The sequence below is a fragment of the Prionailurus viverrinus genome, chromosome D2 (genome assembly GCF_022837055.1).
Source record: "Prionailurus viverrinus isolate Anna chromosome D2, UM_Priviv_1.0, whole genome shotgun sequence".
NCBI lineage: Eukaryota > Metazoa > Chordata > Mammalia > Carnivora > Felidae > Prionailurus > Prionailurus viverrinus.
Genome location: NC_062571.1, coordinates 83,139,945 through 83,165,213, shown reverse-complemented (window position 1 = coordinate 83,165,213; position 25,269 = coordinate 83,139,945). Strand labels below are relative to the sequence as shown.

General features: G+C 49.0%; 2 protein-coding genes across 4 annotated transcripts in view; one reads left to right on the top strand and one right to left on the bottom strand.

Annotated features, from left to right (window-relative positions):
* Positions 1-25,269, bottom strand: part of DOCK1 (dedicator of cytokinesis 1) — a 531,871-nt gene that overhangs the window by 230,063 nt on the left and 276,539 nt on the right. The window lies entirely within an intron of this gene.
* The window catches only part of INSYN2A (inhibitory synaptic factor 2A), a 56,116-nt gene continuing 54,345 nt past the window's right edge, over positions 23,499-25,269 (top strand). The window contains exon 1 of the mRNA XM_047826041.1: positions 23,499-23,631. The gene's annotated coding sequence lies outside the window, so the exon portion shown is untranslated. The remainder of the gene's footprint in view (positions 23,632-25,269) is intronic.

Below are 25,269 nucleotides of genomic sequence, written 5' to 3'. Positions count from 1 at the left end.
GGAATAAGGATTTTGGCGCCTGGGTGGCTCAGAGAGTTAAGCATCTGACTCTTGATGTCAGCTCAGGTCACGATCTCACGGGTTCGTGGGTTCGAGCCCCACGCCAGGCTCTGTGCTGACAGTGTGGAGCCTGCTTGGGATTCTCTCTCTCTGCCCCTCCCCTGCTCCTTCTCTCTCTGAAAATAAACTTTATAAAAAAAAAAAAAAAAAGAAAAAACAGGAAAGAATTTAAGGTATGTAGTGTGTTTAAAACACATACACACATTTTGGTAGCATAATTCCAATAATTTCATATATAATGTAAAGCAGGGATGTTACTTAATCTCTCTGAGCAGCAACTTATTCACGTATAGATTCAGGGTGGTTATTTTTACCCTCAAAGGTTGTTTTGACAATGTTTGATACCTAATGGATCATCAAACGTGTCCTCCTGGTCTATGCATCAGCAACAAGGAAAAGATAACTACATGCCCACAAGAGAGCCACAGGATGAAAGCTGTCCTAAGAGCATCCGACCCTAACAGGAGGCTGTTAGGGACCGCAGGGCAGGGGGAGATGCCCAGAGTGCTGGTTAGAAGGCAGCAGCTGGACATTCCCTAGGAGCTGCCCAATGGCGACAGAGCAAGAAAGAAGAGACCAGTGTGACCTGGGAAGGGGGAAGCATAGTGGCAGCATTTGAGGGCTAGGAGAGTTCTCTGCTCCAGCACGACTGGAGAGGGGACACGCGAGGACATGGGACTCGTGAACGCGGCAATCCACAAAAGGTGAGGGAGTGAAAACAAGGATCCAGCACAACCGGCTTTGAACAAGAGACAACACATCTGTCTCCGATTCAGGAGAGGACTGTAGACAGGACCGCCAACAACAGGCATGTCCTGCTCAAATGACAGCGAAGGAAGAGGAGCCCGAGGCCACTCCTATCTGACGGCTTGTATTAAACACGCGGAGGGAGGAAGCGTGACCTCCAAGCGAGGGCTCAAGTAGACGGTCATGTCATGGACAAGGCGGCCAGCTTGGACACAAAGGGACACAGGTGGACACTAGGACAGGGAGAGAAAACAAGGGAAGTCCTCTCTACGGACATGTGTCTCCTGCAGTGCCACCTGGCAAAGCAGAGCTCACAGACCACCAGGCACGTGGCAACCTGGTGGCCTCAACCACAAGGCTCGTGCCCTGGTCTCAAGGTACGGTCCCAAGGCTACGCTCTTTTTTTTTTTTTTTTTTAATATTTATTTTTGAAAGAGAGAGAGAGAGAGAGAGAGAGAGACAGAGTGCAAGTGGGGGAGGGACGGGGAGAGAGAGAGGGAGACACAGGCTCCAGGCTCCGAGCTGTCAGCACACAGAGCCCGACGTAGGGCTCGAACTCACAAACTGCGAGATCATGACCTGAGCCGAAGTCGGACGCTCAACCGACTGAGCCACCCAGGCGCCCCAGCCAAGGCTACGCTCTTCACCAAACAGAAAGGTTGCCAGTTCCAAGAGGGTCCCTACACCTCCGGGGACGCACGCCCACTCCAAAAGGAGAGGGCAAAGCTGCACCTGTCACGCATACACGTTCTACTCAGGGCTGAATCTTCTGTTCAGTTAGAAGGCTGGCTTTTTTTCTAATGTTTCACAACCTCTGCCACATTGAAAAGTAAGGAGAAAACACAAGGCTTCTACAGTGGGAGGAGGAGGGTATGTGGGGGTCTGCCCACGCACGTCTCTCGAACGGCAACGCTCTGCAGCACGGGAGGGTGGGGCACGATTCACGCACCCGAGACATGTTGAATTTGGAAAGTATGAGCGTTAATTTTAGCCTCTTCATTTTCCAACAGGTGGAACAGTGAGGTCGCCCGGCCCGGAGGCTGCCACACAGGGTCATAAGGAACACTTCCCAGGGTGGTGCTTCCTGGGACCACCTCTTTCCTGACTCGGAAAGAATGACAGGTGTCAACCATGTCAAGTGGTCTTCCCTTTAAAAGCTGGTGGTGCCTCTGAGGACACACACTGACCTTGATTTTGTCTCTGCCCAGTGAGACTCTGTACCGTGCACTTTCAGGCTGCTTCCAAGGACTTGTTTATTTCCTTCTGGACCACATATTCACTTCCACATGGAGTCTGATAGAAAAGCTCACAGAAGATACTTCCAAACTCCAGTACTTAAGAGTCAATATAATGAATGACACCTCAACACACAGTCTCCACTGAGTGACTCCCAAGTGACCCCAAAGGGGAGTTTTTGTTCTTTGGATTCAGCCCATGGGTCTGGCAGATGACCACAATTTCCTGAAAATAATTTCATTCATGAATTCTATAACCAGTTCCTTCCCTGACTCCCAGGTGTCAAGGATTCTGTGACGCCAACCCCTGGGAATGAACCCTCCCTTGAAAGCTGGTAATCATTTATTGGGGAGCAGCACCTCCATGAGCTGACATCTTGGGTAGAAAGGTGCAGTCAGATAATTCAACGCAGCAACACAAATGAATATGCAGAGCCACTCTGGAACAGAGGGCATGGTTCCTTTAGGCTGAAGGTACTGGGTAAGTAAAAGAGAAATCTGGTTCTCACTACCCATGCCACTTAGACGTTTTTGCTGCTAGGGGCGCCTGGGTGGCTCAGTTGGCTAAGCGTCCGACTTCAGCTCAGGTCATGATCTCACGGTTCGTGAGTTCGAGCCCCGTGTCGGGCTCTGTGTTGACCTCTCAGAACCTGGAACCTGCTTCGAATTCTGTGTCTCCTTCTCTCTCTCTGCCCTTCCCCCACTCGCACCTCTCTCTCTCTCTCTCTCTCTCAAAAATAAACATTAAAAAATAAATAAAAGAAAATTTGATATTTTTGCTATTGTTTTCCGGGTTTTTTTGCATCTATGAAAAAAAAAAAGAAAGAAAAAAAGTTGGGTCTTGACTATTTCGACCATGTCCATAAAAGTTATCTCATGTATGGGTAGGGTTTTTCTGCCTTTTCTTTAGCTCTGCTTCATTTATCTTGAAATCAACCTTGCGGAAGCATATTTTAAGCCTCTGAATGAGCTCTAGTTACAAAAAGTGCCCATCAGTCAAAGAGCATTACCAGAGCCATCCTGTCTATTTCAGGGTCTAGAAAAACAAGGCAGCGCTATTTGTTCACAATCCATCACTGTTCATCCCTGCTAGCAGGAACTCAAGATAAACAGGGTACAGACTTTAGCTGAGGCTCCTGTTCTACATCGTCTTGGTCACAAGCCCTCGGCTTCCAGGGTTGCTGGGAGCTAGAGACAGCGGGACAGTGCTCAGGGTCAGGCCACCAATATGTCCCCATCACACAGAAAGGTACATGCCTACATTAACAAATATAATAACCATAAACATAATTCTGGATTGGAGAATGAGAATGAGGAGTGCCTGAGGGGAGATCAGAGAGGCAGAGAGTAAGTTCCATTATGACTGGCACGGATTAGATCTGGGGGACCCAGGAAGCACTGGGGACTCCTTGCCTGCCTATGCATTCCCCTTACCGAGATTCTGACCCACATTCCAGCCCAGGGTATGTGGCCTAGAGAAACTCGAGCATAAGAACACCAGGGCATGGTTAGATGGATGATTTTAACAGCACTGTTCCAATGACAAACAAGGACACCGCCTACACGTCCACGCAGGAAGAAGGGATAACGTGGCCATGATGTTGTTCTACACCTGGAATTATATTTTGTGTAAAAAAAAAAAAAAAAAGGGAATGACCCACATTACAAAACCATACGTCACAGGAAAATACGTGTTATATCCCTCCACTTATACGAAAGGCGAAAGCAGGCGAAATGTAAGAAAATACTGTTAAGGGATACATAAAAATGCGCTGCGGCAATCAAGTCAGAGCAAGGAGATACGTTGCCCAAAAAACCTGACTGAAGACCACAGCAGAAAAAGAAAGAGGGGCGCCTGGGTGGCTCAGCTGGTTGAACGCCCGACTTCGGCTCAGGTCATGGTCTCACGGTTGTGAGTTCAAGCCCTGCGTCAGGCTCTATGCTGAGATCTCAGAGCCTGGAGCCTGCTTCAGATTCTGTGTCTCACTCTCTCTCTACTCCTCCCCTGCTCATCTCTCTCTCTCTCTCTCTCTCTCTCTCTCTCACTCTCTCTCTCAAAAATAAATAAATATTAAGAAGAAAAAAAAGCTTAAAAACAAAGAAAAACGAAGAGGCATGTAGTTGAGGGTCAAGGGAACATCTAAGGATCTTGGGCTGTGGGCGGCATACAGCCCGTTCTTATTATGTTCTTAAACTGCACGTATTTGTATGGAGTCGTTGAATCACTACACAGCATACCTGAGACTAATATAACACTGTACGTTACCTACCTGGAATGAAAATGAAAACATAATAAATAAATAAACTGTACACACTTGTATTTATTCTCTCCTATGCTCGATAGATTTTGATTTTAAAGAAAGAAAAAAAAATGAAAGGAAGACAGTGATGCTGACAATCAGGGGACTGAGGCAGAAAGCTCTGTAGTAGGAAAGCCCAGGGCTCTCCCTGCAAAATATACAAACAAGGAAGCATCGTTTCCCAAAGTGTGTTCCCTGGAACACGGTCCCGGCATGCTTCACAAAAATGCATACATAAAGAGCTCCCGGTAAGGAAAGTCCAGAAAACATTGTAATGCTCAGCTCTGTCTCAGCTTTTACAAATTTACAGCGTACATTAACATATTAAAGTTGCTGCAAACACTGCTATCGGGAAACATTTTCATTTGGTTTGACTCGATCTTATGCAATCTTATGTGACCAATCCATGAAGCAGAACTGATCACTATCGCCCCCAAAATCCTATTTCGGATTCCAAATCCTATAAAGTCTACCCTAGTCCAGAAGCAGACAGGAGTACTTTATGAGGAATACATCAGATCATTCAGGGGAACATTCTAGATGTATTGTCCTTTTGAAGCATTTAGAGAATATCACAGATTCTCCGAATAAAAAGAAAAATATGTCGTGTTCTGTATCTAGGATCCTACCTGCTGCTCGCAATGCTACCCAAAAATGCTTAACTTGTAAGCAGTGTGTTAAAATCATTTTTTTTCCACCAGGAAGAACAAACATGAATGTATTTGCAGCAAAGATAATTAGTACTGATAAATTTGTTCTGAAAAATTAGGGGAGAAACTATAGCCTTGAGTTCGTTACAGGTGAGAAATGTTTGAAGAATACTCTAGTAGAATAAAACAGAACTTACACCTCTATCTATGGACTGCAGGAATATCCCTGTTATATTGTCAAGTGAAAAAAAAAAAAAAGCAACTTGACAAGACTTAACATAGTCTTACCATTAGATCCAGCAATTGTGGTCTGTAGTATTTACCCAAACTGGGTGAAAACTTAAATGCAAATAAAAACCTATACATAGATGTTTACGGGAGTTTTACTCATACCTGCCAAAACTCAGAAACAACAAAGATGCCCTTCAGGATGATAATGTATAACTACGGTCCATCCAGACAACAGAATGTTATTCGGCGCTAAATACAAATGGGCTATCAAAGCACGAAAAGAGAAGTAGGAACCTTAAATGTGTACTACTAAGTGAGAGAAGCCAATCTCAAAAGGCCACATATTGTAGGATTCTACCTACGTGAAATTTTGGAAAAGGCGAACCTCTAGAGACAGTAAAAACATCAGAGGTTACCAAGGATTGGAATCTTGGGGACAGATAAGCAGACAAGGACACACAGTATTTTGCAGGCAATGAGGCTACTCAGTATGATATTATAGTGGTAGATATGTGTTATTATATATTTGTCCAAACCCACAGAATACACAGCACCAAGAGTGAACCCGAACAAACTACGGACTTAGGGTGATTATAAGGTGTCAGTGTGGGTTCATGACTTGTAACAAATGTATCCTCTAGTGCAGGATGTTTATAGTGGGGGAGGCTGTGCATGCGTGAAGACAGGGTATACTGAGGAAATGTCTGTGCTTGCCCCCCAGTTTTGCTGTGACCTTAAAACTGCTCTAAGAAAATAATCTGAAAAACTGCAGGATAATGTCAATATGTTAGTTCTACTTTGTAAAAACTAAACTAAACAAAGAAAATACCACTCTCCCTTCCACTCCCAATAATAATCCGAGCTTACGTATGTAAATAAAATATTGCCTAAATTCTCATGAACATGAAGACAGGTGTGTAAAGGCAAAACACCAGGCTGTCTGCACAGTTAACTACCTGAGCAGACACGGGAAGGGGAAGGGGGACGGGGCAGAGAAGTGAGATTTGATTTCATGCATCCTTTCATTAAATGATTGTCACATATCACACAAAGCACATACTATAGCTAAAAGTAAAACAAATAATTTTTTTTAAGTGAAAACACTTCTCCAAAGTGAAATTTAAGGGGCAGAACATCATCATGGAACTGAGTTGCAGGAACGCGGCCTGGAGGCAAACGTGATCTTCTCCATCATTTGCGGGGGGAGCACGGCAGGTAGGGAATGAAGAAGCTTTCACAACAAGGCCAACCAGCTGACTGGGTCTTGCAGAGTCTTTAACCGAGAAGGTCATCGTGACTGCCATTTATGGTCAGGCACAGTATAGACTCGGTAAGTTCATCCTTGGTTGATGGAAAAAAAAGAGTCTGCACAGTCAAAACGTTCATAAAGGACACGAGAGGTTCCGAGTGATTGGCAGGGCAAAGCTTAACTCTGATCTGAAAGCACACGGGGGCAGAGGGAATATGAAGAGAGGGTCCAGGAAGCAAGGGGTCCGGTCCCGGGCAGTCGGCACATGCCTGAATCGGTTCGTAATAGTAAAGCTTTTTACCTTTCAGTGGGAACCCATTTCTAAATTCCTTCTGGATTCTGTCACAGGCTTACATATCCCCTCTAGCACACCTAAGTAGGAAACAACTAGTAAAAATAAAGTCTCCCTTTCTTGAAACGCAGCCCGGCTCGGCTCGCCTATAGTGGCCTGGCGCACGTCTGCTTCTACCGACATTTTTTACGTGAGCACAACGGCCAGACTGAGCCTTGAAACGATGTTGTGCTGATCCGCACGGACACACAACTGGGGACTGGCGGGCAGAGAGATGATAAGCCAGTGGAAGGGGTTCCATGGTGCGTTTTCCTTCAGGACATTACCCTCCAAGCCATCGAATATAACGCCCATAATCAAAATCATGCAGCCACTGGCGACGGGTAGTTCTTAAAAACTGAACGAGATAAAATTGATTTTCAAAAATCGCCAGGATAAAAACCAGTGTGGGATAATTTTGGAACAAAGGCATACTTTCCAAAGCGTTGACTTCTTCAAGGAGGAAAACGCATTGTATTCTCGAAAGTGAATGTAATTTTGTTTGCAGGTTTACATCTTTTTCAGGGGCACTATTTTCAAACCTGGGAACCACAACTGTTCGCACCCACAGGAAGTGATCTGCAACGTTCACGTCTGCGTGGAAAGGGCAAAGGACTTGAGTCAGGAAAGGGTCAATGTTCCCGGCCACAGGGTGTAATCTCAGGGCACGTCCCCATCCCTGGGGAGGGTTCCGGGTCCCCAGGGGTGGCTGGCGACGACAGGGTCCCTGCCAGCCGCTGGCTACACCATCTTTTTGTCACCAACGACACGCATTGCTTTTGAATGTGTTTTTTATAGAAATTATGGTGTTTGAACTTTTCTTACTTGACCAATTATGTAATTTCTACTAGGAAATCATTTCTACTAGGAAAAAAAAATCAATGTATTAAAAATTCAGTAATAAAAGCTGTTAAATGCCAGAGACAAATAGGACAGTAATAAAAGTGTCCTCTAAGGGGGGCCAGATGCTGGTCAGAGATATGTCTCGAGATCCCATATTCACAGATGGAGGCGGGGATAGTCACTCCACACGCCTCTGTGAAGATAGAAAACCACACACACAGATCCAGGTTTTGCCAAGGTCAGTGAGTCTCAGGAGCACCCTGGCTGGAGTGTTTCTCCTCTTAAAGCATCTGATACCATCTGGGGCACCTGGGTGGCTCAGGGTTAAGTGTCTGACTTCGGCTCAGGTCACGACCTCACGGCTCATGGGTTCGAGTCCCGTGTCTGCCTCTGTGCTGACGGCTCAGAGCCTGGAGCCCGCTTCGGATTCTGTGTCTCCCTCTCTCACTCTGCCCCTCCCCTGCTCACATTCTGCCTCTCTGTCCTTCAAAAATAAACATTAATAAAAAACATTTTTTTTAAGTATCTGATACCATCTGCCTAGGACCCTCGACTATCAACCCACTGAGTAAATTAAGAGAAACGTCCTGCCCAACAGAGGAGACGCACAAACCCCCTCTCCCCAGTGCCCCCTCCTGCGGTGGGTGTACAGGGTTAGGAGGGGGGCCAGCCTGATACTCGGGGAGGGGGGGGGGGGAGCTGGCTGTAATGCACGAAGTCATTAAGCCCTTGTCACATTCAGAAATGAGCCTCAAGAATAGTCTGAGCTTTTCGTCACTCTTTCAAAACATTTTAGGAGTGCCTAGGACCAGGCAGCAGAGGGAGAGAATTTGCATGAGGCTTTCAACTTCCTGTACTGAGGAATCCTCAGGGAGGAAAACAAAGAGAGAGACCAGCAGAGGTCATCCTGCCCTAACCTCAACCAGCCCTGGCTCCTGCCGGGAGGGGCAGAGCAAAGAGCTTCCAGGGCACCACAGGGTCTAAGGCCTGTGCCGTGAGCATCTTGAGGTGCACGGTGACAGAGGGCAGGATTAAGGGCCAAGGAAGCCGAGGAGGAAGGAAAACGCAGCAGCTCGACTTGGCTCGTGGTAGGTTTGCGCGTCTGGCTTCCTGAGCTCAACCGGAGAGATATGTCCTGGTAATCACAGAAAGGCCCCTCCTGACTGTATTAGCAGCCAATTGCACAGGTCCCTCCCTCCTTCAGAAGAAATTCTCAGGCACGGGTCCCTTTACAGCGGCTCTAATGCCTCCTGTCACCTCCTCGGTGCCACACGGCTTCTGTGGGAGTCGTTTGCAGAGGCGAGCAGGGGCCGTTCTTCCCGGGATGAGCGCTGGGGCCACGTTATGGGCGCTGACGGTGCCCGCGGCACGTGTCGATGGCAGCAGAATGGAGTCTTTACGGTAGTTTCTCAAGGTAATGGGACAATAACCACCAAATTTAAGACTTCATAAAAAATTTCATTCTTACTGTGAGGGAACCAAGAAGCGGAGATAGAAATCTTCTCTCTCTCTTTCTCGCTCTCTTTTTTTTTCCCCCCGATTGAAAACATGAGAATAATAAGACTGGCCCAGCACGGTAATGCGTCGGAGGGACTCCACCACCAGCCGCACGGCAGCCCAGCGTGGATTCGCTAAGTCAAGTCTCCCTGTCCTTGGAGAACAGCAGAGCAGGCGTTGAAACCCTGAGGCCCTACTCGGGTGAACTCGGAAGCGGGTCCCGGCTGAAGTCAAGTGCTCAGAGGTTCTGCCTAGCTGGGAGCACAAGTGAACGGAAGGAGGGGCGCCTGGGGGCCCCACCAGTTAAGGGTCTGACTTTGGTCAGGTCATGATCTCCCGGTTCGTGGGTTTGAGCCCTACGTCGGGCCCTGTGCTGACAGCCTGGAGCCTGGAGCCCGCTTCGGATTCTGTGTCTCCCTCTCTCCCTGCCCCTCACTGACTTGTGCTCTGTCTCTGTCTCTCAAAAATGAATAAACATTAAAAAGTTTGTTTAAGAATAGGGAACAGAAGGAGGCGGCCACAGCCACTCACGAGTGTCACGGCGATGCCTGGGTCTCTGAGAAGTCCTTTCAAGAAATTCTACGTGTAAGACTTAATCGCCCCAGGTGCGGGGCATATTTATTTTTACAACTTATTTGATGGAGCGCTCACTGGTGTGAATCGCTTTCTTGCATTTATACGACTTTTGCAATTCCCAAACCCATCATTTCAAAATGAAGGCAGCTCTGACCAAGGGAAAAAGGAAGAGTGGATGTGCTGAGCCCCGTGAAGCCCACCCTCCACCGGCGTGCCCCCTCATACCGTCAGTCCTGGCAGGGGTATGATGCCCAGCCTCACGTTTGCGTCCAAGAGACAAAGGTGACACGGGGTCCGCCCAATCCCACGTTGTGCTCTCCCCAAAGCTTCAACTTGCCGTTGCTGCTTTCTCCAGCCCTCAGAAAATCTTAAGTGAGATCTTCCCATGCGAAATGACCTCTGATTTTGTTTTCTTATATGAAAATCCAATCAAGCCCTCAAACATACATACAAACAGCCGTGCGCGCACGCACGCGCGTGCACGCCTGTTTATTCTTAAACTCCAAAGGCAAGCTCACCCTTCTCCTAACTTCTCCGAGACAAACATCCTGACTCATCGGTTCTCAAAGCTCCCACATGCTGTCGGCTGAAGCAAAGTATAAACCCAAAGAACTGCCTCTGGATATTCAAGGGAATTTCAGTGCTTCCAAGAGTTACGCAGTGAGAAGATAAATTCTAAAATGCTTCTTTCAGTTAAACACACTTGAGAGAAATGAAGGTAGGCTAGGCGTCTGGTTGCTGGGTAAACACACGGCCATTGCCAAAGAGAGATTATATTAACGACCACTTGGCAAATCAGGGCACAATGCACAAGGAACTAATTTTAATTAATAAATGAGCTCCACAGTCCTAATGACAGGCAACACAAAAATGTTGCTATAGAAAACTAAATTAAAAGTGTATCTGATGTCTCTAGAGAATTTGCAAAGTACTAACAGATGATACAGTATGGACAAAAAATTCAAGTGGGTGAAAAGGCACTATGTCACGTTTTGGGCATGCTTAAAAAAGTACAGGTCATGGAATCTTTGCTCCCTAATGACATTTAATCCGAAGAATTAAGTAGAACATTAATAACGATATTTGACCGATTATTGATCCTCACTTTTGTGAAAAATTCATATTAAGCTAATAATTATTTTTCATGTGGGTACAAGGAACGATTACAGAAACTTAACTATTCATCTCCATTGCTTGGAAGCTGTCGAAACAAACAACAATACATCAGTCACCATAAAAGCTCCAGTATTAAAAGCCTACAGCAAAGATATTCCATTTGGTTTCACGAAGCACTTAGATAAATCAGCCAGAGATGAAAATCCAATATTAACTGTTCAGTATTGTCTTGTCTTGACTTATATAGTGTTTTCTCGGGGGGAACCACAGAATGGCAACCGCCCCCAACATACACGGCTTTCCCTTTGAAGAGACTACTGCATTTTTAGTTCCAATAACTAGAGTATTCTCATAACTGGCAAAGCAAAATTCTCCTGGCACACAATGGCAAAGATGTTACCATTCCCAGTCTGGGTTTTTTCTATTTTTCCAAGGATGTGAATCTTGAGTAAGGCAGTTATCGTTACTCAAAAACAGACACACAACTCCGTCACCATACCCCCCACCACAAGTAATCCTTGATAGAATATGCTGACCTAATTCTGCCCAAATTTCAACTGAGGCAGGTTTCCTAGAATCTGGCATATAAGTGAAGCAAAAGGAAAACAAAATAAAAAACAACAACAGTTTCCTATGATGAATCAAGTGCTTTATTAATTCATCCTTAAAATTGGGTTCTACATATGGAATCGAAATTCTTCAGAAGGACTTATGCTATAATCCTGGGACCAGCAAACTACAGCATGGGGCAAATCTGACCCACCCCTTGGCTTTACGAATAAAGTTTTATTGGAACTCAGCCACATTCACTGTTTACCTATTTTCTATGGCTGTTTCCTGCTTCAACGGCAGAGAGGAGTTTTCACAACAGAGATTGCATGACCTACAAAGTTGAAAATATTTATTATATACCTCTCTGAGAAGAAGTTTACAACCACTGCTATAAACTATTCCTCCCATCAATAATTAGGTGGTAGAGTCACTTGCCTATAAAGGCAATGCCAAAATGTGACACTCATCCACGTTCTCAACATGTACAGGAATGAACGCTATTCTGTTTTCCTGGGAAAAGGATATGGCAATTCCAGGTCTCACAAAAGACCTGGAATGAAATGGCATTGGTTCATCCAGGTACAAGTGAAAGAACAAACAAGTGCAAAATCTATCTGTATTTTGCCTCATCGGAAGTTGCACTGTTACATGATACTTTCGGAGTCCATTCTTAACCCTTCACAACTTCTCAGTAGTGGCTTCTATGGAAGATTCCCAGCTTACGTGGTCACATTAGTTGACCTCCCCCTGCTTCTTTCCCCATCTGACAAATGGTGCTGATAACGGCACTTAGATCTACAGAGATTTTAGGACCATTAAGGTGGTAATTCATGTAAGAGCTCTAGAACCATGACCGGCACAGAAGAACCGACCGGTATAAACTGACTTAGCTCAACGAAACTAGAGAATGGGGATGGTAGTGTTTTTCTATTTCTCCACGAAGGTCCGGAGTGTAAAAATAGTTACGGAGGAAAGATCGCACCCCACACCTGCCTGCACTTCCTGGAGAATAGGACTTGAGATGCCAAGACTAGTCTTCTATCCAGAGGAAATTAGCATACACTTCAAAGAAAATATTTAATGAGCCAGTAAGTCTGCAGTCAGAACTTGAACAATGCAGGGATGTGGGGTAGTGACGTCCATGCAGGGGAAAGTCTGCGTGTGACTTATGACCCCCGAAAAACTGAACTATGAATGGCCTACTGGTGACCGGAAGTCTTACCAATAGCATAAACGGTCAATTAACACATATTTCACAGGTTATATGTATTAGCTACTGTATTCTTACAATAAAGCAAGCTACAGAAAAGAAAATGTTACTAAGAAAATCAGAAGGAAGAGAACATAGATTTATAGCATTTTATTTATCAAAAAAAAAAAATACACACATAAGTTCAAACCCGCATTGTCCAAGGGTCTATTATATTTGTATCGGGGAGAGGACAGTGTTGGTTATTGTAAAACAGAAATAAACAGAGTCACACTGGACAAGATCTATAGACCTACTAAGAAGAGAACATGAGTATATTCCAATTTTTGAGAAGAGGTTTTGGCTAGGAATGTTCCACGATTCCTTCGCACGACCTATACAACCAGTCCTTCAGTTTACCTATCAGGTGAGATTCCATGGTTTAGTGCATCTTAACATTGCTCAGCAGATGAAAATAAGAAAAATGTGCACAGCACCGAGTACGGTGCCTGGCTCTTTGGGAGATACATTGCCTTCTTTATTTTTTGAGCTCTGGCTTCTACTGAGAAAATGCCACCCAGGTGTTAGAAGCAGACTTTAGCAAACAGAGAGAGAGGCCGCGTCCTGCGCTGGCAGCCTTAATCACGCCCAGACCACCTTACTTGTGGAACATGTGCAGAAATCCGCACAATTTCGGAAACCGCCAGTGTATACGTGCATTCCTACATGCACGATATACAAGAACACACGGTAGATCGCGCTGAACAAAAGAGACGCAAGCCGATAAAGTCATGTATTTAGTAATTTTTGACCAGCGATCCCTGTAAGTGCGTGAGAGGCAGCGATTATTTGAAGGAAGCCTTATTCCAAATAAGCATTTGTTAAAGGGAAACCTTACCGTTGACCTGTTGCTAAGCCATACTTTTCATACAAGGAGTTTGTTTAAAGTGAGTTATACCCCTGAATGGATAACCTTAAAAATATTGATTCTATTCTGTATGCAAATGTGGAGATTATGCATGCTTGTCAAGAAATAAAGAATAGGCAAGTCTACAGGAGATCTTTGCATTTTACATGGTCTATAGATATTATTTCTGCTTTAGCACGGCTTATTTAAATTTCATGGCGAACATCAGCCGCGTTTCAACACTTGTCACATGCCTCACACCTTACACTGATTTCACTTCAGCAATGTTTTAAAATGTCCTTTAAGTACGAACAAAGTATGCATTTCCATCAGAAGAGCAAGAATTCAAACCCGCACTCTGCACATGCCTGAGGTACTAAAGGAAACCAATTCTTGGGAAAGCTATAGGCTCAACGGTGTGGCATCTGCGCCAGGCCACTTATGCACCCAGGAGGGGGTACCCTATTTTCTTACGAGAGGCTGTCCAAAATTTCAAATGCCATTCTGCCCATTTGCCCACAACAGCAGAGCCTGAACATGGAATTGCCCGGGCTGAACCCCAGAGCCTGAACCAGACAGCCAGAACCCTCGTTCCCGATCCTTGCTGGGGTCGGAGCAGAGAAAGCTCCAGAAGTGAAAATGTTCATTAACACCCAGGGACCAAAAAGGAAAGAGCCAATAACTTATGAAACTGCAGGTGAAGCTGTTGGCTCTTTACTATTTTCATGGTGTGAATGAATCACAAGTCTTATTTGAAGGGACTCAGAAGTATCATCAGCAATTTCATGTGACAATATTTACTTTGCTGGGAAGGGGGAGAAAAGGTACCATTAAAATGAATTTCTTCATTTTCATATTTGCACTCAGTGAACAAAACAAATCATCAATGAAGTTCGTTTTCGACTAGAACTTGAGGGCACAAGGGTCCTATTCCAAGACATCCTAATAAAGGGGTAATTCTACGTTTGCTCAGGCTGATCAAATGGGGCAAAGTGATCCGCATTAAATGGGCAGAGAGAGCTCATTAAAAGGGCCGAGAGAGGACAACTCACATGTAATGACGACATGTGGAACCGCAGCCAAAACCAGCCATTTAGGGCCTCAACCGTCACAGTGTCTTGTACCCTCATTTATGGCTTAACCCCAGCTGAGCATTTTATTATTTACCAAATTCTGTTTGGGGTTCACCCATAAAATGAATGAAGATTTCCTTTAAATTTTACACGGAGTAATGGATTTTTCTGCTAATGTTCTTCCGTCTTTTTGGTCACGATCTCCAAATTCACATCTCCAGTTTATTTAAAAAAAAACAAAAAAAAAAAAACCAGTGATTTTCAAGTTTCTTCTTCTTTTTTTTTTTTTTTAAACATTTATTTATTTTTGAGACAGAGAGAGAGCATGAACAGGGGAGGGTCAGAGAGAGAGGGAGACACAGAATCTGAAACAGACTCCAGGCTCTGAGCTGTCAGCACAGAGCCCGATGTGGGGCTCGAACCCACGGACCATGAGATCATGACCTGAGCCAAAGTCGGACGCCCAACCGACTGAGCCACCCAGGCGCCCCATCAAGTTTCTTCTTTTAACAGAAGAGTCCACCAGTGAACACAGTGGGGGGAAAGCTCTACGTGACTTTCCTCCCTCACTGAAATGAAATGTTCTGGGATATCAAGACACTTCCCTCTTCCAGCTTCAGGAGGCCTGTGGACGGCTCGGAGTTCTCCTTCCAGGGATGGGAGGGGACCTGCCACTGAGCGGTGATCACTGGATGCAGAGATCAGAGAAAACTGTGACATGTGCACCACATGTGCACATCTAACCACGTGAACAGTGATCAGTGAGCACTGGCTTTGTATTTAAGAAAGACTATTGAGCAGGGGCGTCTGGGGGGCTCAGTTGGTTCAACATCTGACTCTTGATTTCGGCTCAGGATATGATTGCACGGTATGTGAGATCGAGCCCTACGTCGGGCTCTGCACGGACAGTGAGGAGCCTGCTTGGGATTGTCTCTCTCCGCCCCTCCGCTGCTTGCTCTCTCTCTCTCTCTCTCTCTCTCTCTCTCAAAATAAATAAATAAACTTAAAAACTCCTCTCTATCTCAAAACTAAATAAACTTTAAAACAAGTTCCCTTCAAAAAAAAAAAAAGACTACTGAGCAACATTTAAATGTCTTGCTTTTCTTGAAATCCCAGAGAAAATGAAAATTGTGTAAGAAATGTGTCAAAATATGTTTTTGATGACTGCTTTAACATCAGTTGAAGGGACACTAGCATTAATGAAAGGCAAGCCAGAAGCGAAGTGAGGTCGAAGGCAGTGCGTACATTTAGAGCTCAACAAAGCTCCAGAATGTGCCAAAACACAAATTAGGCAAAGAGGAAACGGGAGACCTGCAACTCTACAGTGCGGTGGAATTGAAGTGATGACCTACTTAATTCTCCAAGGATTCAATGAAATGAAAAAAAAGAATTGTCTATAAAAAAAGATGGAACTGAAATTCTGTGTATGACCTTAGAGGTCATCAAACGTAACTCGAGATTCTTTTAAAATTCTATATTCTTCCCATTTGGAACTTGGCATTTAAAACCAAAATGCCCAGGGGCGCCTGGGTGGCTCAGTCGGTTGAGCGTCCGACTTCGGCTCAGGTCATGATCTCACGGTCTGTGAGTTCGAGCCCCGCGTCGGGCTCTGTGCTGACAGCTCAGAGCCTGGAGCCCATTTCAGATTCTGTGTCTCCCTCTCTCTCTGCCCCTCCCCTGCTCATGCTCTGTCTCTCTCTGTCTCAAAAATAAATAAACATTAAAAAAATAAATAAACAAAATAAATAAAACCAAAATGCCCAGGGCGCCTGGGTGGCTCAGTCAGTTAAGTGTCTGATCTCGGCTCAGGTCACGATCTCACGGTCTGTGGGTTCGAGCCCCACGTCGGGCTCTGTGCTGACAGCTCAGAGCCTGGAGCCTGCTTCGGATTCTGTGTGTGTGTGTCTCTCTCTCTCTCTGCCCCTCCCCACTTGTGCTCTGTCTCTCTCTCTTTCTCTCTCTCTCTCTCAAAAATAAATAAACGTTAAAAGAAATCAAAAACAAAATGCCTGCTTTCCAACGTACAGCGGTAGTTTGCGACCACGTCGTCCACGAGCCGCAATACTGAGCAACACGTCTCAAGTCCGGTCACAAAAGCACCAGTGGGTTGTTTAGGATAAATAAAAAACCCAAGTAATACTGTGCCACAACCACTGGCATCAAAAGGATCTGAAATGTTTTTTGTGTGGTATATATAGAATATATATATATCGTGATGGACAATGCCAACAGCTGTTATTTGATGAAGAAAAAAACGTGTGAGGATATTGAAATTATATCAGACAAGCAGCAGGTGCTAACCAAATGTGACACGATTTTGGTACATCGCTGTTCCAAGGACTGTTTTGACTTCAAAGTGTAATGGATACAGAGGCGCCCAGGTGGCTGAGTCAGTTAAGGATCTGACTCTTGACTTCGGCTCGGGTCGTGATCTCACAGTTCGTGGGTTCAAGCCCCGCGTCGGGCTCCGTGGTGGCGGTGCGGAGCCTGCTTGAGATTCTCTTTCTCTCTTTCTACCCCTCCCCCACTCGCGTGTGCACCCCCCCGCCACCCAATAAATAAATACACTTAAAAATAAAAGTAGAAGTGACACAGTGATGAGGTACGGCTAGTAAAGGCAAAAGAACACCCGCTCAAAGACATTCTTTGGTCAGCCCAGACGCACTATCTGCTTTATGAGACGCCTGCGTTAGCAGTTAACGTTTCTAGTCAGGATCTGTCCCACGAGAGAGCCCTGCTAATGCCACGAGCGCCCGAAGGGAGGTGTTCCTCTCTGGACACAGGTGCAAGGTGCTGCTTAGGGCCGGGCAAGTACCAGGAGGGGATACCACCAGTTAACGACATTCTTAATTAGGGCCATAACGTCTGAGTCGCACACAGTAACTTAGAGTAACACTGACTTCTTTAACGTGTGCTCTTGGGCAACGCTCAAGTTCGTATCAAAATAATAAACCTGAGCGGGCAGTGTTGCACTGAGGCATCCGGCAGAACTGGACCCGAATCCAGGCTTCGTCCCTTCCTGCCTGTGTGACCTTGGAGAAACTACTCAACGTTTCTGTTCTTTCCCGGTGCCCACAATGTAACAGTTTCATGGTGGTACCGGGAGCAGAGGAGGAGACAGAACCTGGGCAGCGTACCTGCTCCCTGTGTTCTACAACCACGGTGGCCCCTCACCACCGTCAAACAGGCCTTGGGAAGGACAAGAGTCCAACAAGGAGGGTTCCGCTTTCCTCTCCTTCCCCCTGCCCCCGCCCCGCCGTCAATGCGAGCAAAGCTCAGGTGCGGACGGAGGGCAGAGAAACACCTGTACGAGTCAGCACCCAGCCCCCCCCCCCCCCCCCCGCACGCGCCGTGCAGCACCCGACGCCTCCCCGCGGCGCCTACCGCAACTGGCAGAGGCCCTGCGTGCACCGGGGCAGACGGCCTGTGGAAGGGCCGTCAACAGTCTTGACACCGACAAAGTAGATTAGCAGAGCAGACACTGGAATCTGAAAGCAATTTTTATCCCTTCTTGACCTACTTCTGCTCCAAGGTATCATTCTAGGGCCTGGCACATTACCTGCTACATGAGGGGCTGCCGTCGGCCAGCTCAAAGAGCTGCTGGTGTCACCAGAAGGGACTCAGAAAAGCCCCTTAGCCATCGACTCATATGGAGGAGGAGGCTGGCTCCCCAGTAGGTCAGACCAGGACAGTCAAAACCCCCACAGACCCCAGCACCCCCACTGACCACAGGCAGCAAAACGCAGGCCATGTGCTTATTTTCTGGGCCTATCCACCCACAGGCAACAAGGGGCAGGAACTGACCGAGGGGTGGCAAAAGCCTTTGGATGCGATCAGAGCCCTAAAAATGAGGGAGTTTAGGGTGGAAAGAAGGGAGCGAGCCAGAAGCACGTGCCTCCTCTTTACTATCTCTAAATACGCTGCCTCTGTTGTACCATGTGGTAAAGGAAGCCTACAGCCACCTTTGTTCCCTTGAAAAATAGAACCATTCCATTTCCTACAGACAAATGAGATTCGCAATGACGCCTAATAGAATACCAGGGATTTCAGCTAATCTGTGTGATGTTCAGTTGCGCCAAACCAAATTGTATTCCAGGCCAACAAACCATCTCTAGTCGCTCATCACGGAAGGAAAAGAAATTCCGGGTGGGGAGGGTCCCTGGGGCACGGACCCGCACTTCAGAGACACAGCTCTGCTTCCCACCAGGAGGAAACACAGCTTTGTTGCCAGGACAATGGGAGAGCCACAGGCCTGGGGCTTTACACAGAGGGAGACTCCGTTGCTCAGAAAGCCAGTCCAGAAAGCAGAGAGTAAATGCTTGAGCAGCAAATGACAAAGGAAATGATTCAGAAGGGTTATCTCGCAAGTCTTCTAGGCGAAAGAGGAGGTCTGGCTGGAGACCCTTTGAGCATGAAGTCTTGTTCTCGAAAGAGAAGAGCAAAGCATCCTGACGTTACTGATCTCTCCCCTCCAGGTTCAGGCCGACCCGAGTTACCTCTCCTTTGTTGGGGTTGAGCGCAGTTGGTCCGTTACTATAGCTTCTGAACTGAAGGACGGAACCTGCCATCACAGACACGGACTCACCCGACAGAGTCACTTAGAACATTAAAGGACGAGGTACGAAAATCATTTCCAAAGCGAACTCCATCATGGCTGCATCCGAGAGCCAGACACATGCTCGGTACGAGACTCCCAAAAACGTAAGTTCCCATACAAAGCTATGCAAGAAGTCTCATCTGGAACAGCACTACGTTTGCAGACACCTCTTTTCTCTTACCTTGGGTTTTGGAGAGAACGTGGCTTCAGCAATTTTGCGGATTAGCAATAAATCAAGTGAACTTCACTGACTGATAATCCAATTCATTTAAAGGGGTAGATTAGGGGAGTATGTGTATTGACACTGCAAAGGCAATGCTTATACCCAGACAGAAAGGAGGCCTACTAAAAAAAAAAAAAAAAAGGAGAGAGAGAGAGAGAGAGCGAGCGAGTATCTCAATTAATTTTCCCATCTGTATCAAGTATGCAACGACCTATCTCAATATATGAATAACACAGCACCACAGAAGGTAGTGTGGTCCAGGGCAAAGGGAACCACCGTCCTACTGTTTTATTTATTTTTGTATTCTGAGACTTCATTTAAATGGAATCCTATGACATATACTGTCGCGTCTGGCTTCTTCTGCATCACGTTTGTGACTGTCGTTGGCATTGCTGCACACATCAGCCGTTACTTTTTTTCCTTGCTGTATAGTAGTCTACTGCATGAGTAAACCCAGGAATTGTTACCTATCCTACTTTTGACACGTGTTTGAGTAATCTCCAGCTTGGAACTGGATGGACAAAACTGTGCCAAACATCCGAGTACATCTCTGATTTGTATATTCTTGTCTTTTTTTTTTAATGTTTATTCATTTGTGTGTGTGTGTGAGAGAGAGAGAGAGAGACTGAGCGCACACGACCTGGGGAGGGCACAGAGAGAAAGGGAGACACAGGATCCGAAGCAGGTTCCAGGCTCTGAGCTGTCAGCACAGAGCCCAACGCGGGGCTCGAACTCATGAACCGTGAGATCATGACCTGAGTCAAAGTCAGACGCCCAAGAGACAGAGCCACCCACGCACCCCTGTATATCCTTGTCTTTTCTAATGTGGAAATTGAGACCTCGTAACTTACTCAACGGTAGGGCTGGAATCCAGCAATCCTCTGCACAACACCTGCACACTGACAAGAAGCAGCCTAAAGAAGAGAGACTCGACTATTTTCTTAGTCATCTCTCTCGTACCATCTTGTCTCTTTATTTTCCGGGTCCTTCTGCTTCAGGAAATCCCACTTTAAAAGGAGCTATTTTTCCCTTTGCAAGTCCATCTTTCTCAGCAAAAAATCGGAAGGGAAATGCAAGAAACCAATTTTTCCCTAATTGATTCCTAAAATGAATCTACTCTCTAGCAACTTTAATTCTTTTCCCACGAGAAGTGAACATAACAACTCATCCTAGACCCTAAAAAACACAGATGTCTCATCCGTAAAAAAGAACAGAGTCGGGGGCTGGAGGTTGCAAGATGCTGAATCCCCACCCCCCTCCCCGGCCCGGGTCTCCCGAGCCAGCCTCTGGCACAGTGTTCGCTTTAAAGATTAGAACATGATGACCCGTTAACCTCACCCGTGTAGAACCTCCATAGGCAGAGGTATGGTGAAACAAGCTTTCGTCGGTATTTACATCTGTGATGTGTGGAGATTTGCAATTAAGAAACACAGCAGACCGACGGTTTCCTACTTCAAAACAGAGGGAGAATACCGGTGATCTGAATAACTGAAAAACAACTATGAATTTCCTAGACAATTGAGCACCTAAAGGTAGTCTTGATGACACTAAGAAGTTCATTAAACTCTCTTCTTCATATAAGTGGGTTTTCTAACCTGCCAATTACAGTTTTCCATTTTCTTCCTAGAATTACACACCATGTGGATCTCAAATAACACCGTCCCTGGAGCCTTCTTCCTGCCAGCTCACACTGCCCCCCGTGGTTCCGTTCCATCCTCCCGTGCATGCATTCATGTTTATCTGTTTTCACTCATGGCCCCTAAAACTTTAGCTGTCCATTACCACCAGCACAATTTCAGTATTTCCTGGTAGCTTTATTTACAGTGACATGTTTAAGGGATGGAAGGCAGATTTCGATTTTATGGATTAGCCATAAAGCAAGATTTACAGAAAGCTACCCGGACCACTGGGAGAAATACTGGGCCTGCAATAACGACAGCACATCCCCAGGGGAATCACACTGGCGCGATCCGTGGCAATGATCCCTCCCACCTGGCATCTTAGGTCCCCCAAGTCCGACACAGCCCAACATCGGGTCCCTTCCAGGCAGAGCAGGGGGTTACGGGTCCCCGGGCGGTTCGTGTATCTGCTTGCACATGTCTCCAGCCGGCTCTCAGCAGCACCGTGGGCCGGCCAGAGAAGTAAACAGGCTGAAAATGAAACTCGGGATGGAGAGTAGGAAAAGACGATAAAAGGAGTGAGTGGGCAGAGTTTGGAGTCACAGGTTCAGGACTCCCTTCCTGGGTACCTCCGGATGCCAAAGGACTGGAGACTTGTGTCCCAAAGGAGGCTGAGAGGTAAGAAGGGAAACGAGGAGGTTTTAGGTCATCTTTCTTCTGGAACGTTGGGACACAATGCCCCAAGCACCACATAGAGACAAATAAAGCATCTCATGTAGAGCCATCTATAAAGAACACATACCGTCTTAAGCATGATGCTAGGCTCACTCCAGCTCAAGGAACAAGGAAGTAGCAAACGCTGGGTCCCAGGCTTAGGGCTGGGGCTGAGGCCGGGACTCCAGGATGCACAGGCAGAGGCGTGCACACCTGCACCTACATCTGGAGAGGCCGCGAAGTTACTTTCCCTCCAGTCCTCCCATCTCCCCCCCCAAGCATGTCGCTGCCCTTGGACCCACATTTGTCTGCCCTTTCTTGGGAAATACACTCATGAACGTGGCCACTCTCAAGTACGTTTGAGAAGAATGAACTTCAAGCCCCAAGCCTGTGAAAATTGGGCGAGCCAGGAGACCTGCGGCCAGCTGGCCTCGTAGTCCCAGGCCCAGGCACCAACCAGGGTCTGCCAGGAAAAGCTCAGAAGAACCCCACCCCCCCACCCCCGCCCCCACTGGTGGATCTGGCAGGTTTGTTGAAGGGGTGGGGCATACCTCCTCGTGCATCCCTGCCGGCTTCCTCCCCAAGTGAGCTCAACTCTGCTCTGGAACAAAAGCAACACATACCCTGTGGCATCTGCAGGCCAGTGGTGTGTGTGTCAGGGAGGGAGGGGGGTTTCGATCAGGAGCGGCCCTGCCACCAGCTCTGGAGTGTTCCTAATGTCAGCGGGCAACAGACCCAGAGGGCACTCCCCCTTCTGTCCTCAACACTCACAGCTGGCCTGCCTGTCGGCCTCCGCTTACAGAGGCTGACCCCGGGGTGGACTCCTCCGGGAAGCACGCCCCTGACCCTGGCCTCCACTAGGCAGCCATCCGCAGGTGAGGGGGCAGACGCCTAAGCCCCCTCCCCGCCCCCCTTCCCGAGCTCCGGGATTTCAAAGCCCCGAGGGGCTGGGCCCACTGGCAGAGCCGGCAGCCATCGCGCGGGGACCCCAGCCACCCCTCCCGGGAGAGAAAACGCCGGGTCCCCCGCCCTCCGGCTGCTCCGGAGGCGGCTGGGGGGTAGACTCAACAAGTTCCCGGGCCGCGCAGCGCCGCCTGCAGCCCAGAAACCCCGAGGACGCGCCGCGGTGGAGCCCCGCGCACAGGCGGCAGCCGCCGGCGGCTCCCTCCACCTCCTCCTCCGGCTCGGACTCGGGCTCGGGCTCGGGCTCGGGCTCGGGCGTCGGCGGGCGGGGGCTCCCCCACTCCCTCCCGCCCCGCTCCCTCCGGATCGCCCACCCCGCGCACGCGGCCCGCCGGGCCCCGCGCCGCCCCCGCCCCCGCCCCCGCCCCGCGGGGCCCGGGGCTCCGCCCGCCTCGGTGCCAGCCGGGCGCACAGGCGGCGGGCGCGCGGCTCCGGCGCCCTCTCCTCCGGCCGCCGGGCTCCGCGGAGTAGCGGGGACCCGGGGGCGGCTGCAAGGACTTCCCTCCCGCTCCCTCCCCCTCTCCGCCCCCGCCTGCCAGCCCCGGCTCCGAGATCTCGCCGAAGACAATTGCAGTAAATGAGGACATCGGAGGAGCACGGCGCCGGGTGGCTGTGGCTGGCTCCGCCGCGCCGCCAGCGAGCGAACGCGCGGGCGTCCCCGGAGCCGGCCGAGCCGCTGCCTCCCCGCGCGCGTCGCTGAGCCGGGCCGGACGCGAGCTGCGGCGCGGGGGCCGGCCGGGCCGGGCGGGCCGGGCCGGCGGCGGTGGAGGGGGCGGGCGGCGGGCGCGCAGCCGGCCAAGTCCCCGGAGCCGAGCCTTCCTCCGCGCGAGCCCGGCGAGCCTCGCCGCGGATGCCCTGCCCGGAGTGCTCCGCGCCGCGCCAGGCTCGCCCGGGTCCGCGGCGAGACATGCCCGAGCCAGGCGCCGCACCGACCTCGACTTATCTGTAAGCAGCGGAAGGTAAGCGGAGCCCCACGCGCCCTCCTCCCGCGCCCCGGCGCCCGCTGCACTTGGCCGCGGGCAGAGCACCGCTCGGACGGGCGCCGACCCGGGTCGGGCGCTCGCACTCGCCCCCAAACGGGCTTCGCCGGGGACTCGGCGGCTCCCGGGGCCAGGACGCGCCGGTGCAGCCAGGAGCGGACCGGGCGGCGGGCGAGGTTATGCAACTGCATCTGGCGCGGCCGGGTCGCCGAGGGGCGTCTGGCAACTTTGGCGACGGCCTGGGAGGAGCGGGGCTGCATGTCTACGCTGTCGGTTCTAGACAAACGCCACAGCCTCCTGAGCGCCCGAGAGCCCTGGCCAGGCAGAACGAGGGGATCGCGGGCGGCCGCGTCCCCGGAACGTTTCGAGGTGTTTAAGTATTTTCCAAACTAAAGCGAACTGGCAAGTACGGCTGATTAACTTCGGGGCGGGGGTGGGGGGTGGGGTGGGGATAAGTCCGAGCAGAAGGGCCCTGACGCCGGCCGCGAAGGAGAGGAGCGAGCGGGAGCGAAGGCAGATGCCCACGTGAAATGCCCATCTCCTCCCGTGGCGCCAGGGCTCGCTCGGGTTGGCACTTTCGCGGGGCCGCGGGCCCGGGTCGGTGCCCGCGGGCCTTCGGGGTGCGCGGCATCCCGTGTCAGCCCGGGACAGGCGTGGGAAACCAACCAATGCTGCAGAGCGAGCGAGCGAGCGAGCTTGCTGGCGGGCGACGGCAAGAGGGAGGAGGGTGCCCGCGGGCCGGCCCAGGGCCGGGGCAGCGCCTGGAGCCCAAAGTCAAGAGCGAGAGTCTGCGTCTTGCTGGTTCATGCTCAGGGTTCCCAGCTGGCGTCTCCAGCGCCGGGATGAAGAACCTGTCCCTGTGACCTCAGCATTCTACTACCCAGAAATATGCCATGGGCAGATGGAGCTGGCGATAAGGGGATGCCAGGAGTGGGGGAGGAGAGGCGCCTCTGGAGTAAATAGGGGAGAAAGTAGGTGTTTTTTGGCTCATCTACAGAGCAGGGCTTCTGCCCCTACCCCTTTCCCGCCGCAGATCTGTGCCTGGGGGCTGGAGCCGGAGAAGGCAGTAGAGCAGTTTAATATGACCTTGTCTGCTTAGGCGCTTAAATCCTGCGGAAGCATCCTGAGGTGAACCGGCCAGAGTGGGAAGGAACTTTGGGCTAGCCCTGCCTTGGCTACCAACGCACACTAGCATTTCACAGGACTACAGCTCAGACTAGCAGAGGGTCGGGTCCATGCGCTGGGAGGTTTTCCCTCGGACAGGGACTGGCTAGGGGTTACCTGTCCACATGCCAGTGGGGGACTGTCAAGGTTAGAGCGAACGGGGACTTGACTGAAAAATCCCACCCAAATCACCTGACCCGGGCCATTCCCAACGAGTGGTACATGTATGAAAGTGCTCTAACGTTGTTAAGCTTCTGCCACAGAGCGAGCAGAAAGTAACCATCGTTTCACTTTGCAGAGGCGGAAAGTGCTGGTTTATACTATTCACGTTGTGCTATTTATTGCATTCATATCCTGTTGAATGTCACTTTCCAAAGAAAAGTTCATATTTATCCTTGCCTCTTTGTTGTTGTTGTTGTTGTTGTTGTTGTTGTTGCAAGAATGATTAGCAAA